Below are 22,407 nucleotides of genomic sequence, written 5' to 3' on the forward strand. Positions count from 1 at the left end.
TTTCTTATCATTAATGTGTATGTCTTGTGGCTAGAGCAAATCTGGAGTCACGTAACAGTAGCTACTGATTTTTCACTGATGAAAGGTCTGGAGAATACACCGGAAAGGAAGATTTTGTTTGAAATACCCAGAGCAGTTTCTTCTTTTTATTATGTGAGATAATTATCCATTATAAACAGCAAATCTTCTGTTACTCTGCACAATTTAAACTCATCCCTTTTCCCCCTCAGAAAAAGAATATATTGACAGTTTTCTCATAGAGATGACAAAGGATTAGGAAGGAAGAAATTTAGAGAAAGACAGATGGTAACCATGCTGGTTAAGTAAGCAAATCTACCCACCCACATTCTGTGAATGCTTTGGATAAGCTTGCTTAAAAGAAGTTTACTTAGTGCCTAATTCTCTTTTTTCACATAAAGGGGAAAAAAAGCACATCATTAAAAAAAAAAAAAACCCACCTTCAAGTCTGTCAGCTTTTTGATAAGCCTAAAACTTCCTAATGGTACCTTCAGGCAAATAAAATCAAATATGTGTTTCCTTTTGATAGTTTCCTCAATATAAGAACAAAAAGCTGAAGATTTAAATGTTGTTTTTCTCAAGAAGCAAAATAATAGAGATCACATCTGTGTCATTGTACCCATCAGTACTGTATTACTGTATTTATCTAGTTACTGACTACTCTGAGTGCTTTTCTTTGACAAGAAATGATGATGATGATGAGATAAAGAGTGACTCTAAACATCCAGTCCAACAAACTCATTTTTTCCCAGTAGACTTTTGAGCATAAAAGGTGACAGCTGCCCTCTGGAAGACCCAAGCTATAAATGACATAGCAAGCCTCAAAAATATAGATTCATCCTTGCATACCACAGGGACACATAAAATATAAATACAAACTACAATTTCCACTTAGAGTGGATAAGAGCACATGTGCACATGCCCTGACTAATCTTTCGTCCTCTTAGGACTTTATAAAAGAGATAGAGATGTTTATGTTCCCAGATATGAGTCAATGAGATGATGATGCCCTTAAACATTGGGCCACAGACCAAAGAGTGATACTGGATCTGAGTTAATGCTTAAAAGGGTTTTTTTTTCCTCTAGGAAGAATCATTGAAAAATCAGGGGATATGAAGGGAAATGGACCTAGCATGGGGAGAAAGACTTATTAAGTATTTATTATAACAGAGTATATATAATATAATAATATAATTCATCTTTACTTGATCACACTCAAACTTTTATTTTGGGATTGGCTAGCTGATTGTGATAGAAATCCTAAAAGTTTTATTGCCTCTGTTGTTTTGGGATATATTTGCTTTAAAAAATTAAACCCTTATCTTGACTTAAAATTAATATTAAGTACTGATTTTATGGCAGAAGAACGGTAAGGGTTAGGCAATTGGGGTTAGTTGCTTAAATGAAAGTGGTATTCGATAAGGTTGACTTTTACATGGTTCATGAGAACTTTGTTTTCTTTGTGATTTCTATTGGCATTAACTTAAAAGAATAATATATAGAGTTTTCTGACATTTTACTACTTCAAAGACCTGGGATTTCATTGGTGTGAAAGTCAGGCTACCATCACAGATAATTCCTCCATTGCTTAAGAGATAGAGCATAGTATTTTATAATTTTGGTCAAAAAGAATTCACTACCTGGTGAACAGTTAGGAGTTAAATTTTTCCCCATTTAGTTCCACTAATCTTTCGACTTACATCATCATCATCACCATCACCATCATCATCAACATCATCATCATCATCACCATTAATAGCCATTTATCAAGCTCCTATCATGTCAGGTTCTGTGTTAAATGCTAAGGATACAAAGAAGAATAAAAATCATAGTGTATAGCCTGAAAGAGCTCATATTCCTGAGTAGATATAAATAGTTGCCCCAAACTTGTCCAAGTTAGAAGAACATTTCAGTGCTTACTCTCTAGTTGCAAAACTTTTAGGGTCATCTTCATATATGATGGCAAATAAAAAATGAAATAAAGGCAACTTGTTTTTAAGAAGTAGAAAGCAAATGAAATATCTCAACCTGCTTTTTTTTTCTCTGTTGATATTTCTTCTGTGAATTATACCAATAAATGAACAACTTGACCTAGTGTGGGTAGAAAATGTCTTAAGCAGAAGGTAAAGCATGTTGGTTTAATTCTATTTTTACACTGAATGAATCAAAACTGAGCAAGGAGTATATAAAGTAACTTCATATTGAGTGGAGCCTTAGTTACTCTCTGGGAATAAAAGATTCACACATATTTGGTCAATAAACTCATTCAGGACATCAAGTTATGTTAAATGTCTTGTTAAAAGGAAATTTCTAAACAATATCTTGAAAAAGTAATATGAGCAGTAAAGCCATTGTAAGGTTGAATTGTTTCCTCAGATAAAAAATAAGGTTTTTCTCCTGATGTGTTTTAAAAAAATTTGAGCAAGGCTCCTTTACAACAGATTCAATGAGTCAACCAGCCCCAGCCTGCCATTTCCTCCTTTATTCCAGTTGGTATTGAATGGGAAAATAGAGGCCTGCCAAATACCACCACTGGTCCTAGCCAGAAATAATTTGTGGCAGAGAATATAATAATTGATGAAGGAAACTGGAATAAATCAACACCCTTCCCATTTACATACTTGATGAATCATTAATGGCACAAGGGAAAACACTAACAGGCTCTAAAAAACCCAGAAACCTACATCTCTAGTGGGTTGACTTTCAACTCTCCACATTTCAGAAATAAATTACATAATTTCTCTTTATAAATAATGAACACTAATTTATTTTTCCCTACTACCCCTTCTAAGAAGAATGTTAAATAGCTTGTGAATGTCACCTTTTTTTCCCAAGTTGAAATAATGGAAATTTGATTGAGTCATGAGCTATGGCTTGGAGTTGAGACTAGAAAAGGGGACCAACTTTAAACATTTCTGGCAATGGCACAATGTCTCTCTTTGCATGAATATATAAATGAAATACAATCTATATGTAGATTACTAAAAAACAGCTGCAAAAGAAAATCTGCTTGCCAGTGACATTGGAGTGTTGTGTAAATATTTCTCCAGTTAATGTTTAAAGAATTCTTGAAAATTAAACATATCTATCGATGTCATACCCATTAAAATCTTAACATAAAAAGTAGTGGAAGTTACAAAGATTATCATGAATTGACTGATTAGTAACTCTAGCTTATTATTGCTTTTACAGATGGATTATAATGTGAAAGAAATGGTGGGGAAGAGGATAGTCTAATGGCAATATCAAAATACAAAATTTTTGTGAAATATAGCAGTGAAACAGATGTTGAGCTAAAGTAGTCTTTTTTTGTTAAGTCTCTTTTCTACCCTATCTGTATTAATCAGTAGTCTTTTTATGTACTAGGAGTGAACCTGGGATTCTGGGGCAGGCAAGCCAGCTCTTTCTAGAGTGCACAGCTGAGTCACTCACAAATGTGGAAGATTCTGGGTAGTGTCCCCCCTCACTCCCCACAAAGTCCATGTATTCTCGTTCTTATTAAAACTATGTGGTGAAAACATTCAGGCAGAATCATTAATGTGCCTCCCTGATTTCTCTGGCTCTCATCCCCACCACTCTACCTGGGTTAGCTGCATCCTATGCTCAATTCTCTTGATATTATGTTTGGCATCTCCCCAAATCTCTCTACCACTATATTCTGTATTCCTATTTGGGCTGACCTCTCCTAACGTTTTCACTGGGTACTAGTGGTTCCTATATCATTTCCTCCTCTTTATTTCTAGAAGATTGCTACTTAAACCTTCTTGTTTTTCTTTCCGTAAGACAGATTGACAAGTGAGTTGACTGCTAAAAGATACATCTGGAAGGCAAAATAAGGCTAGGGAATGGATTTATGTTATTGGTTTAGGCATCTTCCAATAGAGAATTCCCTCTCCCCAAGCAGGTAACTTATGGTCCTAGAGATTTATTTAGAGCACTCTGTGGTTAAGTAATTTACCCAGTGAGTATCAAAGGTCAGACTTGAAAGTGGCTTCAAAGCCATCTCTAAGTCCATTGGGTCATGCTGCCTTTCATAGGGAGAAAAAACCCATAAGAATGATTTTCTTTTACCTTTCTTTATTTTTTTAAACCCTTACCTTCTGTCTTAGAATCAATACTAGGTATTGGTTCCAAGGCAGAAGAGTGGTAAGGGCTAGGCAATGGGGGTCAAGTGACTTGCCCAGGGTCACATAGCTAGGAAGTGGCTGAGATAAGATTTGAACCCAGGACCTCCCATCTCTGGGCCTGACTCTATTTATCTTTCTTTAGACAGAAGAGAATGAAGGTATAATTGTAAATTGGGTAGAAAATGGCTCATTGACACAGCTGGGAAAGGAACAGACCAGGATTATGCCTTATTTGGGGAAAGAACCTCAATACAAGCTGGACATAACATGCTGGAAGGACCTGCCTCTAGGATCAAACTAAAGAAAGCTGAGGCAGCTTGGAGTTGCTCAGAAAAATCTTCATTGCAGATAACCTTCAAAGACTGAATTTTTAACATTAACTATAACATTACTTTACCCCGTGAATGGAAATAGCCTCAGGTGCTATGCTTCAGAACCAAATTAATTTCTGTATATTTTTGTGATGACTCAACACTATTTCACCTTGATTTTGCCCTACCCCTATATGGTGACAGTGACCAAAGCCCTAATCCTCCTCGATATCCCATTCTTATAACTACAGATCATTTCAACAGGCTTTGTATTTAGGAGGATGTGTTATTCTACTTTAGGGCAGTATATGTAAAAATGAACTCGAACTCTGGACTTCAATCCCCAGAAGCCCTTGCTCCACTTCCCCAGAAGGCTTTGTACCCTCACCTGGGCCAAGATCGAGATGGGGTATTTAACCTGATTGCAAAGGCTTTTGGCTCTCTTTTTGGACTTCCGTTTTGGAGCAGATGCATCTCTTCCATGATGTGAGGTTATCCTGTCTAGACCTCTCTGGCCTAGGCATGTGCTTTTCTTCTTCTGTAATTTCTTAAATCCTTAATCTGTAATAAATCTCTAAAATAGGATACTCCTTGCAGAGAGAAACTAATTTCTATCTTGCCTCAGTATCCCCTAAAATTTTAATCTTTACATATAATGATAGCTCCTAAGTGTTTTCATATATAACAAGGAAAAGAACAGGAGCTCCTGATGAAGGGAAATTTCAACAATTATAGTTGCTTATTTTGGTGCAGATTCTGCAATTATAAAAAAAAGTAAGTTTAGGGTTGGGGATAGAGAACTGACTTCAGAGCAAGGGAGATCTGTCTGGCTCAAGTCCTGCTTCTGAGGCTTATTATCTCTGGGACTTTGGGAAAGTCACATAAACCCTTCATGATCAGACCACTTTGTAAGACTGTAAAATGCAGAGTAGGTGCTGATGGAGATGGATTGGTATAAGGGGATTCTTCAACGGGTTGTTTCCTAGATCAGTGCCACAGCAGTGATGTTCTCTATCACTACACCTTTAGAATAAAATGATTGCTAATGTCATTAGGTTATGGGGACAAATTCTGCAATCTAGTCAAACTAGCCTAATCCCATCTCCATTCCTGTTGCTCACCCCTAGAGTGCTGTCCCTCCTTTCTCCTGTGTCACCAAGTCTTATTCTTTTAAACCAGTGGTCCTCAACCTCTCAGTTTGTAGCAATGAGAATACACAATGCATATCAGGTATTTACATTCCGAATCATAACTGTAGAAAAATTACAGTTTTGAAGTAGCCCCCAAAATAATTTTTTGGTTTGGGTCACCGCAACATGAGGAACTGTATTGCGGGGTCACAGCATTAGAAAGGTTGAGAACCACTGTTTTAAAGGAAGCTCAGGCCAGATATACTGCATGAAACCTTTCATGGTGCCCCAAATCGAAAGTGTCCTCTCTCTCAAGCTGTCTTGTATTTAACTATTTTGTACATATTTATATTTATTTACTATTTTTATGCTGGATGAGTTTGATAAGTATTGGTCTCCCAGTAATTTTATTGTGCTTAGGAACTGTTTTATTCATTTATTTGCATCCCTAGAGCTTAATGTGGTGCTTGGCATATAGTAGACATCTAACAAAAATACTTGCTGATTGGTAGTTTGAAAGTCTTAAAATTGTATGGGAGGAGATGAATTGTGTACTATTATTGTCTACCACAAAGGAATTGTATAGCTAATATGTAATATTAATGCAATATAATATTTTTAATTATAATGTAAAATATAATATTTTGTAATATAAATGTACCATATAAATGCAGACTGATGTTGATAATGAGGATTATTTATGCACTTACTCTTTGTTAAAAGGTATTTTTGACAAATGATGTCAAATTGAATTAGCATCTTTTTCTTTTCCTCTAATCCTTCACAAATATTCTCCCACTTTTATCAACCACCTACTTGGTACATGGGCAGACATGAGTGATTTAGGAAGAGATTTACCAGCTAATGGGTTAGGGGTTTTTTGCCATTAAAAAAGGCAATTGACATCTGAGTCATTATTTATTTGTGGTTTAATTCCCTTTACTTTTTGGTAGTGGCCATAAATGTAATACATTTTATTCACATTCTTCTGTTTCCGGGGGATCTATAGAACTTAAATCACATCACCAAACCTATTACTATTTCATCATAGTTTATTACTTATTCTAAAAATATTCATATATCTTCATTATGAACAAAATATTACTAAGAGATTATCTGAGTTTTGAATCCATAATAAACAATGACCTCACCTATAATGTATGTCTTGTTCTTGTCATTCACAGAACGTGTCTAGATAAATGCTTTGTTATTTTCTTTTTTAAAGAAATTGAAGAAGGTTATATTCATATCTATTTTGTCTTTTCAGTTGTGTCAACTCTTTGTGAACCCATTTGGGATTTTCTTGACAAAGACGATGGAGTGGTTTGCCATTTCCTTCTCCAGCTCATTTTATACACAAGTAAACTAAGTCAAATGGAGTTAAGCGACTTGCTCAGGGTAACACTATTAATAAGCATCTGAGGCTGGATTGAACTTGATTTTCTGTAGTCCAGGTTCAGTGCTCTAGCCAAAGCTTGCTGCCCCATATACACAACTATATCCATGCAGTTATTGAATTCAGACTCTGGATGGAAATTTTTGTCTTCATTTGTATTCAAACTGCTCCCACTGCATTGAAGTCAAAGTAAAATTTATGATTCTTGGACCTCTCCTAATATTTAATTTTCACTAATAAGTAATTATTTAACTTTTATACTTTAGACATTTTTTATTACTATAATTCTATTAAACCATTGCCATACTGACAGACCAACTACTCTCAATTAGCTTAACTCATATCAAATTAATAATGCATTTTGCAATCTAATTAACAGTATAAAATTATTCTCAATATTAACATAGATTTGCACATTCATAATTTTGATAAGCAATAAGAGAATAAACATTACAGCACTCCTAGGTTTTTAATTAGAACCTAAAATTCAATTGTAAAAAAAAAATTGGATGGTAGCATCAACTCATCTATTGCACTTCACAACACACACACTCATTCTGATCTTCACAGTTCTTATCTTGCCAAAAATAACTTCTTATCATTGGTGTGGCCATCCAATTTTTAATGAAAATCTGTTATTGGTTTCTTTTGCATTATGTATTTAATTTTATAAAGGAATAATGACAAAGTTGTCTTGTGATCATTGTTGAGTTTTTAGTCCAGTTTGAATTCTCTAGTTCAGTCCCTAATCTACACTAAAATCAGGTTTAGTATTAGAGCCCATTATCAGAGATAAAATTAAGGATAATAATAGGTAATAGACAAGGAGTAGTTCTTACTATGGATATGGCTACAGTTTCTGGTGTGAAATTGAGATTAGTGTATAAGTAATTAGGACTCCATCACATCACTGAATTTATTTTTATGCTCTTGATTTATTTACTTTTTATATACTTAATCTTTTTCCTCCTTGCCATATCTAAGGTTCCCCTTTCTGTACAGAGATGTAAGTAATGGATCCATATACCAATAAATGTAAGATGGAGGATACTAAGGCAAAGGAAAAATCAGAATGAAGCAATGAGTTGAGAATGATGGTTAGAAGAAACCAAAGAGAGAAATAGAAAAAGGGGAATTCCAAGTTGAGGGAGAGTGATGAGAAAAGGTGAGGTAGGATCTAGAAACTTAAGTATGAGGGCCAGAAACAGCACACAGATGAGAATATGCCAGACAGAAGATCTGAATCCCAAAATAAAGGTACAATGTCAGCATGTGCTGCTCTCTAAAGCTAAAAGTAAGAAGATTCAACACACTGTATATGATTAGCTGTCTTCAGGAACATCCCAGAAATAACCTGCTGCATGATAGATGGATTCTGCCAACTATTAATATGAAGTTAGATAGAAGCAGCCACCCTAAAAATAACTAACATAAAATAAGCTATAATCTTAGAAATTGAATATTTCATTGGTCTATACCATAATGACAAATTAGAAAAAAAGACTAATTGGAAAGTGTGAATTTACCATTGGAGTTCCAGCCTTGACTGGGGAAAGGGAGATAATCAGCTCTGGTTAATTAGATTGTAAATATCTTTTGGAGAAAGCAAAACAATTAATTGATAACACAATTTGATAGAGAAATCCATTCAGAACACCCATATATATTAATTTTTACTATATATACAATTTCCCCTATTGTTCAGCCCTGGATATCACTTCATTAGAAGACTTCCTGCAGTAGAGTCATTCATTCAATAATATAGAAGGCACTATTGTTGGGAGTGATCTAAAAACAACTGAAATATGGTCCCTTGTCCTCATGGAGAATGCATCACAGTACACTCATTCATAAATGTACACTATTAAGCAAAAATTATAGCAGAACAGAGGATAAAGAGAAAAGAACACTTGAGAAGTATAAAGTGAAGTCAGTTAAGAAAAGCAAAAATTATCAGTTCACCAGCTCAAATTAAACATGAAAGAAGATGAAATGCCATGTCTACCTTTTCCACCAACTAAGATAATGTTACTATATAGGAAATATTTGGATCAATTTCCTATTTGTCATCCATCTTCACACTGAGTAACAATGATTTTGGTAAAAATGCCTCCATTTTTTTTTTCACATCATGTCCTAAATCTATTACCTTTGCCTTTGCTGCTATAACTAAAGGCTCAAGCTGGGTACAAGTCTTCTTTCACTTAGACATTCAGTCATTTAGCAAAAATATATTTATATTACTTCTCTGATCTATATTAGGAGTTATTAGAAATTAAAAAAAACTTTTACCTCTATGAGATTATAATGTAGTTGAAATAATAATTGGAGGGACGAACAGAGGAAATGTGGAAAACTACAGGGAAATTAAATTCATTGGGATGAACGATTTTTGCTAGACAACAATAAAAATGTTTTGATAAGAGAAAGGGAATAGTTAAATAGGGCATTCAAATACTTGATGTGAACAGCAATTGCAATAAAGAAACACCTATACCTCTAGTATGATGCTGAGCAATGGAAATTGGCAATGTCTCTTTTGCAATAATTTTTGACTAATCCTTTCATTTTATTCCTCATATCCAGTTTATCACTGTTACATTGATTTTTTCTTCAGAATAGCTCTTAACCATTCCTTCCTCCTTTCTACTGCCACTACCATAGTTCTATTTTTTCTTAGATTATTCCAGTTAACTCTAATTCATTATGCATATTAATGCTGCTCTAATATTCCTTAAAGTAGTGAGATATTTCCATCATCCTATATTCTCTATTTATTACCCTTTAATGATTCCCTAATTCCATCCATTTCAATTCTAAACCCTTTTGACTAGCTTTTCAGAGAGTCCTTCATAATTGGGACCCATCATATATACCATTATCCTCTAATACACTCAATATAGTGGCCAGTCTCAGTGTTTCCTGTCCTCTCATTGCCACCTCTAGGTCTTTTCTTGTGTTGAATTTTGCTTTTTATTTTCCCCTTTTTCAGGAATGCCTTTTTTACCTGCCCCTTACTATATACCTACCTATTCTTTAGAATCTATCTTCTAAATTAAACCTTCCTACCTATTTCAACTTTTACTGATTTTGTTTCTGTCCTCTGAACTCATATAGAAACAGTAGTCCACGTTTTACAATTTAGCATATTATAAGAGGTAGTTTTTAATTGTTTGTTTTCTAAGTCTAAAAGCAGGAAAGAAGATATCCAAAAACACTGGTAGATTTTTCCTCATCTGGAACTTCCTGATACCATTGAAATCATAATTGCAGTCACTTTCCTTTTTCTATTGATAATTTTTTTCATTCATTTATTTTTGAACACCAGATTATTTGTTTTGCTGTTGTCTTGACATATGTCTTCTTTGTTCAACAAGAGTCTCCATTCCTTAAGGGCAGAGACCATTTTTATACTCCTATGTCCTGGACAGCACAGTACCAAACACATCATAACCAATCAATAAATTTTTCTTTAAGGACTGATTGGTTTTTTAAATAAAAACTTATTTAAAGATGAAGAAATATCATATTCGTGTATTAAGAGAGGATAAATAAAATAAAAGTGGGAATAATGGAATGAGTCAATCAAACTTTAAAAGCTCTATCTTCTGAAAATCTTGGTGTGTTAAGCAATGTTAATGTATCTTTGCAGTGATTGATAAGGTCAAAGGTGCATTCAAAAATATTTGAATACATTATCACTAATTTTGCAAGCTTAGGAGTTATGGAAGGCTCTCATCATTTTTGTTCCAGGAATATAGGAATGCCAAAGTTGAGAAGAATCTCAGGAACTGAGTTTGAAGGCAGTCACTTAGCTCCTAAAGCTCAGGGATTGTTTAGATGTTTTTGTTCAATCACTACAGTCCTTGGTTCAAGAGGATTTTTGTAGGTGTATACATAGATAATGAATCAAGTTATTATAACAATTATAAACAGCCAGAAGATGTTCAAATAAGTCTTGACTGTTTAAAAGGAATTAAAACAATTAGAAGGAGAGCAACAAACTGGAAAAAATTTTTGTATAACAAAACTCTCTGACAAAGGTTTAATTTCCCAAATATATAAGAAACTAAGTCAAATATTATAAAAAAATCAAGCCATTCCCCAACTGACAAATGGCCAAGGGGCAGGAATAGGCAATTTTCACAGTATGAAATAAAAACTATCAATAAGCACATGAAAAAGTATTCTAAATCCCTCCTGATTAGAGAAATGTAAATTAAAACAATATTGAGGTACTACCTCACACCTAGCAGATTGGCCAATATGGCAGCAAAGGAAAGTGATAAATGTTGGAGGGGATGTGACAAAATTGGAACACTAATAAACTGTTGGTGGAATTGTGAATTAATCCAACCATTCTGGAGGGCAATTTGGAACTATGCCTCAAAGGCTTTAAAAGACTGCCTGTCCTCTAATCTAGCCATACCACTGCTGGGTTTGTATCCTAAAGAGATCATAAGGAAAAAGACTTGTACAAAAATATTTATAGCCACACTCTTTGTGGTGGCAAAAAATTGGAAAACGAGGGGTGTCCATTGATTGGGGAATGGCTGAACAAGTTGTGGTATCTGATGGTGATGGAATACTATTGTGCTGGATGGAATAATGAACTGGAGGAATTCCATGTGTACTGGGAAAGACCTCCAGGAAGTGATTCAGAGTGAAAGGAGCAGAACCAGGAGAACATTGTACACAGAGGCTGATACATTACAGCACAATAGAATATAATAGACTTTTCTACTGGTAGCAATGTAATGACCCAGGACAATCTAGAGGAAATTATGAGAAAGAATGCAGAGAAAGAACTGTGGGAGCAGAAACAAAGAAGAAAAACATACCCTTGATCATGTGGTTCAAAGGGGATATAATTGGGGTTTTTATGTTCAAAGATCATTCCACTCCAAATATGAATAACATGGAGATAGGTTTTGAAATATGATACATGTATAACCAGTGGAATTGCTTGTCAGCTTCAGGAAAGGGGAACGAAAAGTGTTGGGAAAAATTATGCATCATGTAACTATGAGAAACTATTCTAAATAAATAATAAAAAAAGAAAATAAAAGAAATCAAACCCTATCCACCAGATTCAGTAGAATATAATGAGATGGAATATTATTTGGACAAAATATTTGAGAGTTTGACAAAAGTGAAGATATTAAGAGATGAAGAAGATGGTAACTGAAAATAACATCATTGAATCCTTCAAGGTCATTCTACTTGTGTCATTCTACTGTTTCTACTGAGAAGTCTGTAATGATAAAGAATTATGTCCATTCAGGATTATTGTTTGGTATGGTGTGTCAGGATGACCTGAAACAGCATCTTCATTAGATCTATTTCTTCTTGGAAGCAGCTACAAGAATACAGGCATCATCAATCTCTTCAGGCAACCATTAGAGTCCTATCTGACTTCTATTTCTCCTTTACTAGGGCAATAAACTGTTGATTAGAAATACTTCTCAGAGTCACATCTCCTAATCTATTTAAATATTAAACTAAATAAAATTAAGAAATGAATGTCAACTTGGAAAGTGGAGTGTTCAAGAGATTTTTTGTTTGATCCTGTGCTTTTTAACATCCTTATCAATGATCTGGATGAAAACATTAGATTTCCTGCTCATAAAAACAGAAGGTGACACAAAACTTGAAAGAGCTAACACTCAGTGACAGAATGAGATTCTAAAAAGTTGTCAGAATATTAGAACATGGAGACAAATATAGTAGGACTGAATAGAGTTAGAAGTAGTCTTATATAGAAATTGAAAAAGTAATTTTCTTAAGTACAATGTGGGAGAGGAGCAGGTAGACAAGTTCACCTGAAAGGGATCTGACAACTCCAGATGAGTAAATTGTGTGATAGAACAGCCCAAGTGGTTAAAGCAGCCTTAGGCTTCATTAAGAAAGACATGGTATGCAAAGCTAGAGAAGCTATAGTTCTGTTGTACTCTGATCAGACTTGTTTTGGAGTATTATGTTCAGTTTGAGGTGCAACATTTGAGAAAGGATATTTACAAGCTGGAGAGCATCCAGAGGAAGGCAACAAAGATGTTTAAAGTCCTAAACATTATGACATGCCAGAATTACTTGATAAATGTGGAGATATTTAGCCTGAAATTGCTGACCTATGTCTCTAACTGGAACCAGAACAATTTGTCTTCAGCCATTATTTCTAATCCTTTTTTTCTCATTCACTTCCTTATCCTCTGAAATCTGGCTTTCAATCTAATCACTATTCTCTTTGAAGTTACCTTTGATTTCTTAATTGCTATATCTAAAGACCTTTTCTCTGTCCTCATCCTTCTTTAATTTTCTAGTTTTTGACCCTTGATTTCCATCTCTTTCCATATATTCTCCCTTCTCTGAGTTTTCATGACGTCGTTCTCTTAGTTTATTACTGATCTATCTGACTACTCCTTCTTGGCTTCCTTTCTGGTTCATGATCCACATCAAACTCCTTGAGTGTGAATGCAGCTCTAGACTCTCTCCTGGATGTACTAATTGCTCCATATTCTCCAAATTCTCTCACTTGGTGACTGCATCAGCTACCTTGGGTTTAATTACTTTCTCTCTGTAGATGTCTCCCAAGTCTATATATCCAGCTTTAATCTTTAGTACTGCATCATGAACTATTTATTAGACAAAGTGGATACTCCAATAGGTTTCTTATCTCAACATATCCCAAACAAAACTCATTGTCTCTCCCTTTCCTTCCCAACACTCTTACTTCTTCTGAACTTTTCTATTGTGGTGTAGGACATCATCCTGCTTTTTTTGTAGGTTCACATATTTGGTATCACCCTTGACTCTAGTCTCTTATTCTGTAATTACTATCAATAGTCAAATTCATTTCTATCTCCACAATATATCTCAACTCTGTCTTTTCCCTATATACAATGACTACCTTAACTTAGACCCTCATCATATCTCACTTATGTAATAGATGATATTTGAGGGTATATTTGATGGATACTACATAACTAAAGGATCAGGTAGTTATCTTCCTTTGCCTACCTTTTATACTTTCCTTCCTCCCCTCTTCCAATCTCCCTTCCTCTCTTCTTCTTCCCTTCAGTTTCCCCTACCTCCTTCTTCTTCAGCCTCCTTCTAAGTCACTCAGGGTGAGCTATGATGTTTCAGAGGAAATACCCTTTTCTCTTCTTTATCTCAAATAAGGGTTTATTGGGGAAAACAGGAAAGATAGAGGATAAGCTTTCCCTGGAAACATTCCAAATGGAATTTTCGTTTGATTGACAGCTGACCCATCTCCAGCTTCTGTCCTTTGCATGCATTTTCTTATAATTTCTCTCTTCTCTACATTTGCTCTATTTCAAATACATTTCCCTTTCTCAAGATATCATCCTCCATCCAGCTGCCAAGATGATTTTCCTAAATTTCATATCTGTCCATGGAATTCCCCTCATCAATAAACAATGGATATTTCATTTCTCTAAAATAAAATTTAATCTGTTTGACATTTGCAAATATATTTATATGGATTTATGTCTACATAGATTTAGATCAATTATCTATATTTATATAGCTTCAAAAGACATTGACATATATTAAAAGATTTCCTAAAGAAGTTTAATCAATATAAATCAAGTACCATGATGAGATCACCTCAGCAAGCAACTAGTTGGTTCCCTCTCCAAATAGAAAGATAAGGCAGCCAAGGGCAAAATCCATTTAGAATGTAATTGCATTTATCAAATGTTATTCTGGATGATGGTGGAGATTATGAGAAGTAGGATCTAGCAGAATAGAGAAACTACTGGTGAAACAAATAAGATAGAAAGAAAGCTTGGTGAGTAAATCAAGTCATCATAAAATATTTAATGATGAAACTGTATGGTCAGAAATATTTTAATATTTGACAACTGTATTTCAATTTAATTGTTTTTTCTTGGTAACCCCATTTTTATCTTCTGCATTTAAAAGGGAGTCCATAAGCTTCACCAGAATAGAATAGAAACTCATGACACACAAAAGATTAAGACCCCCTGCAATAGAGTGTCAGCTTTGGGAAGTCAAGAAGTTCTGAATTCAAGTACTCCTGCCTAATTTGTTCTTTTCACTCCATCAGAACATTATCTAATTCTTTATGTTACCGAAGAATGCAGATCATTTGAGTCAGTGCATGGAGTTGCTATGTAAGAAGTTCCCTAAATAGATCAGTCATAGGTCCGGAGCCCCCTTCAAAAAGTGAGAATAATATCTGGAAATCCAGGTTAATTCACTCTTTTCCAAAGGAAAGCTCTTTTAAGGAGGCCATGCAAAGACCAGCTACTCTGAGAGCTAAGAAAGAAGTGATGAGATGAATTCTGACTCCTAAAAACTTAGTAGCAATGAACATACTAACTAAACACTGGGGCTTTATCTACTGAAAACACCTGGAGGGCAGCTGGGTGGCTCAGTGGATGAGAGTCTGGTCAAGAGATGGGAAGTCCTGGGTTCAATTCTGGTATCAGACACCTCCTAGCTATGTGACCCTGGGCAAGTCACTCAACCCCCACTGCCTAGTCATTACTACTCTTCTGCTTTGAAACCAATACACGGTATTGATTCCAAGTCAGAAAGTAAGGATTAAAAAAAACACCTAAAACTAGAACGGCCAGAAACACGGTTATCTTAATTAAGTGGAGACAAATCTATTATTTTGTAATTAGAAGCTATTTTCTTTACCTCTACCAGGCAATACTTGATTTCTTTATGCTTGATGAATGAATTAACTTGCTTTATTATGACAAATTACTTCTTTTTATATGAATACTGGATGCTGTATTTCCCTTGGGGTTCTCAGTTTTCTAATGCTAACAATGTAGGTTTAAACTATTGCATCTCTTATGAAATCAAAACAGAGGAACTACAACCAGTGGTCATTATATTACAGAGGCCTGCAATGTAAGGTTGGAGCCAGAAGCATAATTTCCTGTTTGGCAGAGACTTGAAAGGATTGGACAGAGCAGTTAATTATGGTGGACACCTTTTAAGTGTTCTTTTGACTTTCTGCAAACAAGAGTCACTCAGACCAACGTCATTTGCTGCAACAAACTGAACCAATTCAATTATGGAAACATAAGGTAGTGCAGATTTTTTTTTCATAACCCCCTTAAGATGGGAGGCAGGACAAATACTTCATTTGGGATAAAAAAAGTAAAGTATATAAAATGGTAAAAAGATTGTGGAATTCAAGACTCTATATCAGCACATAATTATTGAAATGTTAATTAGATAAAGGAGAAAAATTGGAAATGTGGTCATTGCTACCTTTTATTATATCTAGAACAGAAAGTAGTAGATTATTTTGAATCTAACTTTTCCTTTTTTTCCAGAGAGATGGATTGTTATTGATGCCAAAGAGCACACTCAATGATTTGCCTTGCCTTTGCTCAAAGGAGGCAAAATACTACATCAGGATTTAGACTCTAATAGGACAATTCCAGAGAGAGGTCTTGGATTAGGAAGTTGGCTAGACTAGAAGGAACTCTGAAGCAAAGGTAACCAGATCACATCCAAAGAGATCAGCTAGAGTGAGATTGAAAAGACGAGAGGTCCAGAATCCAGGGAGGCAGCAGGAACAAAGATTCAACGTTAGGAGACTGTGAAACAAAGGCTCAAGATTCCATGTAGAGATTAAGAAACAATAGATCAAGCTTGGTACTGTGACATCTCAAAAGTATTGGCTTTGGAGTCAGAATTTGTGGGTTCAAATCCCATTCCTTAGACTAACCTTAAGCACAGGACCTCAATTTTGTTATCTGTCAAATAAGAAGGCTGAACTAGATGATCTCTGAGCTTGATCTTTGAGCTCTGAGTAACAGGTGTAGATACTAGTAATAAAAATGGCACTTGTTAGTGGGCCCATCACCTTCTGGGAAAACAAACAGGTACACCTGGTTGGAGAAGAGAAGTGAGAGAAAAGAACATGGGAAGTTCCTAACAGAAATTTTAACCCACATAAATGCACAATGTCTTTATATAATGGCACTAAATGTATGCGTGGTCCTGTGTGTGCTAACTCTCAAGGGGAGCAAGGATAGGGACAGCTCCTGAGAATCTGTCCCAATGGTGTTTCTTTATGACCATGTGTAAAAAAAGCAGAGACCAAGGTGAAAGGGGCAACTGTTGCACTATGATCTTCTTAATTTTATTTTGTTTCTACCTTCACTATCACTATTTGTAGATAACTAGTACACATTTTTATATAAATATATACATCTATAATGAAATTCTGGGTATTATATATAATTTAGTTATATATTAGGTATTATTTTTATAATATAAACATATTATAAATATAAAAGTTTTATATATGTATATATAATTTAGGTATTACATATATAATTTAGGTATTATATGTGCATATATACATATATATAATTTTACTACCTAAATTTTCCAGTCAATTTCATGACAAATCACAATTAGACCTGAAATTACTATTTTAATAGTAGGCTGAAGAAGCTACTTTCATTACCATGCTTGTTTTCAAATGCTAATTCTTCTTGTACTTTCCTCCTATTTGAGTAATAAAGCTATTCTCCAAGTAATAGGACAAAATGGGATGAAATCCAAATCTCATTGTTATAGTTGTAAAGATATATAATGTATACCACCAATGTACATATGCATACACATGCACGCATATTTAGAATTCAATTTTAACCACATTGCAGTCTCATAAAGAAGTCCTATATAAACAGAGCTATTGTTTTTAAAAAGTCGAATGTCCACTCTTTCATATCTATGTGTTTAGGGAACACCTACAACTGTTAATTTGAACTCTTATTAAAAAAATTAATGTTGCTATTTACTGGTGTAACCTTCAAGTATTTCTGAATGACCATTATTCATCTTGTTATAATAGCCCTGCTGATTGATCATCATAGGCTGATAAGTATGACATCATTTTTATTTGTTAATGTTGGGGGGGGGGCAGAGGGAGGAGGAGGAGGACTGATCCTCTCCTGTGCTGCAGCAAAACCTTGGCTAGAGATGTGAAGACCAGGAAACAGTGTTAAAACTTGAAATACTATTTGGGGATTTTAATAGAGTAAGATTTGTGCTGTAATTTAGCTTCCTTAAAATAAAAGGAAAAATAAAATTCCCCCTAATCTTAACTAAAAGAAGTAAGGTTTTTGCTTCTTTTGATACTATTGACTGTCACCTCCCCTCATCATATTAATGGCAAAATAGTTGGATCCATATACTTAAGAGAACAGAAATCAAACACTACTGCACAGCAAAATTCCTCTGAGGATTGCAAAAGCAGACATAGTGCTTATGGAACACAATGGCTGAATTAATAATCAATTTATTGCTTATTGCTGATGAGCTATTGATTAGACAAGCCAGAGTATAGAATCTTTGATTCTTGCAGGTTCCAGTAGTGCAAACAATAAGCAGCCATTAGTTCTGAGCAATTCATTAGTGGTTTGTAAAAAGCTTGGCACTATATAGTTCATGATTACCATGAGGATAAGGCAGACATTAATTCTTATCAATTACAGTAGAAAACGAATCAAGGAAGTTGAAGCAGATACCACAGAGGGATGATGCTGAGTACCTCTACTGCAGAAACAATGCTAGTCAGCATTTTGGGTAATCAGTGGTATGTTGGACAGATTATCCATCAAATAGACAATTTATCTATGTTTGTAATCCACTCTCAAGCACACCATAGTATGATGTTTTTACTGTGATTATCTGAATTAAACCTGAAGATCAGGGGCCACAATCACAAAAGCCTGGCTTCTTTCAGGCATTTGTACCAGTGACAGATTTTAATTAGATGGGAAAAATTACCAAAAGGACATACCTTATAAAAACATAGAACACTTCTCCAAATGAAAATATGAATTGTAGAATAGTGCCATAGCTTTGTTGGTTGTTTTTTAAATGTTTGGGAGGACAAATATGGCTTGATTATTTTTCCAACCTGAGATATGGTGAAATTGCATTTAGTTTTTGAGGAACAAAATCAGATGATCCATAAATTACCAGGCAGGACTAGTTTGCCATACTTCATTTAATATTTTAATTAACATTTTCTGTCTTTTAAAATCACATTATGATTCTCTATTCTCTAAATGTCAGAGATCTCTGCCCAAAAATCTTAAGCTTTTCAAAGGAAGAGCTAAGTCTTCCATTTTCTATACTATGTGGTGCTTGGTACATAGATAGGCACATAGTATGCACTCAGAAGATACTTGCAAATGAATTAATGAAGCAATAAATGGATTTGTGACTATATATTGAAAAATTAAGCAAATACAATATAGGAGCTGCTTTCAAGTGTTCTAAATATTATTTACACATGTATACATATGTGTATGTATACAACACTACATTGGGATTTTCAAGCCAAAAGAAGATGAATAGCCTCCCTTGGTTAAAATGGTCCTGAAAATCATCCATCCAATATTTTACCATAGAAAATCTCAGGAACAAAAACCAGACATATTCTAGTTAAGCATTAAAAAAGATTGATATGATTCTCAGTAAGGCAGAATATCATTCATTCTGAAAAGCAGCAGATAGATCAGGATATCAAGAGTGATTGTGAAAGTGCAAAGATATCCTAATGGAATTAAAGTAAAAATAATCCCTATATTGCTTTCTCCAACATACCTTATATACCTAACAGCAAAGCAGAAATTAGAAACCAATATTATCTATGTTGTGCTTTGGGTAAAAAGAGACAAAAAGAATGGCGTTCACTACTTTCATGATAATTGTTAGGTTAGTTTCTTATGCTGCAAAGAGCATATGAAAAAAGCATGAATTATGTTCCTTCAGTATCCACAGTCACAGATCCTTGAACAAAGATGCCATACGAAAAATTTAAGGTGGTAATGAAGGGGTTAAGGAGGTTTTATTTGCCAGCCCCATACTGAGTCATCCCTGTGCCTTCAGATTCACTCTCTATCATTCATTCTACCCGAGAAAGGCAAGCCAGTGAATTTAACCCATTAAAATTCATACAGTATTAGATTGTCTTTTTGCCCCCGATGCTAATGATTTTCAACATGGAGACAAAACATGGAACAGTTTTCTCAATATGTTTTCAATCCTTTAAAACTAATCAGTAGATTAAAAATGTGCCAGATAGACAAATGACTCAGTTGATTCTACATTCATTCTAATCAAACAGTCTCAGAAAGCATGTAAAGATGATATGAGATCAGATAATGTAGAACATCATCAAATTTAGCTTCCAAATGAAAATCCAAGAAAACAGAGAATGATTCAAATGAAAACATGCAGATGGCTCAAAGAATAGATCCTTGCTTCACCCATCGTTAAACACATAAAAAAATAACATGTGGTACCTTTTAATTTTCTGAATGAGTGGTTTCCAATCAATGTTTCCTGTGATAATGACAACAGGCTGTAGAACCTATAGAAATAAAGTGAAAAAAGACAAAAATATATATGCAGAAATATAATTTTTGAAATAATAAATTATTCAGCTTGTAAGTAAGCAAATGCATTCTTCTTAGTCATAAAATAAATATATGTCTTGATTTCATCAGTATTGCTGTAATGCAGTACTTAATTTCCAGAAGGCTCAATCCTTGCATCTTACAGCATTTTCCTCAGAATCCTTTTTAAATCAAACAAAGTAGATCCTTTGAAAAAAAAATCATTACCGGCGCATATGCAGCAAGACCCCCAAATTCTATTCTTCAAGTATTGCTGCAAAATCATTCTTCTCCAGTATTATTATCCATTGGTTTGACCGTCTATCTCTAGACAGACGCAGTCTGCAAGCCGCCAGCTTGTGTCTATGTGTGTCGAGAAAATGAAAACTGCAAATTAGAAAAAGTCCCTGCAGTGGCGAAAAGGAAAATAAGGCGAGTGGGAGAGGGAGAGAGAGCTCAGTAGCCACAGAATTTTCGAGAATGATGACAAGCCACCCAGCTCCGCCATCATTCACTCACAAAAGGATGCTGCGCTGCTGGTAGATTTAGCAGTTTGTCAAGGGGCTTCTGGTATCAAATGCCTGACAGGCATTTTAATTGCATCCAACCAAGTGTGAACCTAGGAGTCAGTCCTATAATCCTATGAATGTCATCATCTGGTTGCCTTTGTGCCAGTGCCAGATACACATACACATGCACACATTCACACACACACACACACACACACACACAGAGGCTTATAGCATACATAAGATAGCAGAGGAAGCTTAATACTCAGGTTTGAAAGACTGGATCTGATTAAAAGGAAGTTTCAGACTTTATCTGCATTGAGGACAAGGATTTTTTTTTTTTCTGTTTGATATTTTGGTCACTGAGTTTTAAAGAACACACCCAAAATTAATGATGGAAATTTCCTTACTTTTACTCCAAAGCTAATTGATTGATCATAAATGGCTGTATTGGGAGACATTTGCCTTTTTCTTATTAAGAATTCTAGCTCTTTATGAATATCTCCTGTTTATAAGGCAAATATTTCCCTTTTGAGAGAAAACAGCAGATAGCAGGGGTCTGAATACTAAGGTTGAATCATGATTTAGTGGTAATCACTTTCATATATTTCCACATTTATTCATTTTGCACATTAAAGCAAAGAGGAGATGATTGCCTTTGGTACTCAGGGGCTCTTCCATTCCCAAAGCTCCAAATTGGGAGAAGAATCTCTGGCATAATCAGTTTCCCCACCATGCCAGCAACTGAAATTAACGGTTGCACATTCCCATTTTAAATTGCCCTTCAGAGAGGTTAAATGAAAGGAAAATTCCCCATTTTTCCTTTGAAAGGAAATGGACAAGAAATTTGGTAAATAAAATAAGTCTTTAAAGCATACATATAATATTGCATCGTCTAACAATAAAAATGCAATATATATCAAAGGGGTTAGGTTGTTAAAAAAAAGAGAGAGAGAGAATGGGGAGGGAGGGTTAGAGTGCTATGAGAGCTATCTGTGGTAAGCATCACTATGGTTACCAGCAATGAAAAGTAGAAAGGAAAAATAAGGGATGGGGGTGAGGATAGAGGGAACTTGGAATAGTCAGATCATCAAAGTGGTTGAGTACAAAAGAGGAAATTTGGAAGCATAAAAAAGGGGAGTGATTTTCATGAATCAATTTTTTTCTCTTGAAATAGGTAGGTCCTTTTTGTGCCTCTCTGCCCATCTATCCCTAATGTACATTGAATTGCATTGGAGCAAATGAGATCTCTTCTCTAAATAACCTTCACTCGTCACCTTTTCTCATCAGCAAATTTTACCATCACCAATCAACTTTTCATATACACAGTGCAATAAAGTCATTCTTGTAGCTGAACCCTTTGATGGCCAGCAAATTATGAAGCTTTAGAGATAAAAAGGTTCCTCAGAAATCATTTAATGCAATTCTCTCATACAAATGACTTTTAAAAATCACACAACCAGTTTAGCCTTGACCATAATTCCAG

At 34.8% G+C, this 22,407-nt stretch overlaps 1 protein-coding gene across 50 annotated transcripts in view; it reads right to left on the reverse strand.

Annotated features, from left to right (window-relative positions):
* The window catches only part of MAP2 (microtubule associated protein 2), a 352,353-nt gene that overhangs the window by 145,868 nt on the left and 184,078 nt on the right, over window positions 1–22,407 (reverse strand). For 36 of the 50 annotated variants that reach the window (XM_007501818.3, XM_056808320.1, XM_056808318.1 and 33 more), the window contains one exon: window positions 20,320–20,387. The gene's annotated coding sequence lies outside the window, so the exon portion shown is untranslated. Of the gene's footprint in view, window positions 1–20,319; window positions 20,388–20,640; window positions 21,198–22,407 lie in introns of those variants that run through there. The other 14 variants (XM_056808332.1, XM_056808329.1, XM_056808324.1 and 11 more) reach the window with 2 other exon arrangements.

Source organism: Monodelphis domestica, chromosome 8 (genome assembly GCF_027887165.1).
Source record: "Monodelphis domestica isolate mMonDom1 chromosome 8, mMonDom1.pri, whole genome shotgun sequence".
In the NCBI taxonomy this organism is placed as follows: domain Eukaryota; kingdom Metazoa; phylum Chordata; class Mammalia; order Didelphimorphia; family Didelphidae; genus Monodelphis; species Monodelphis domestica.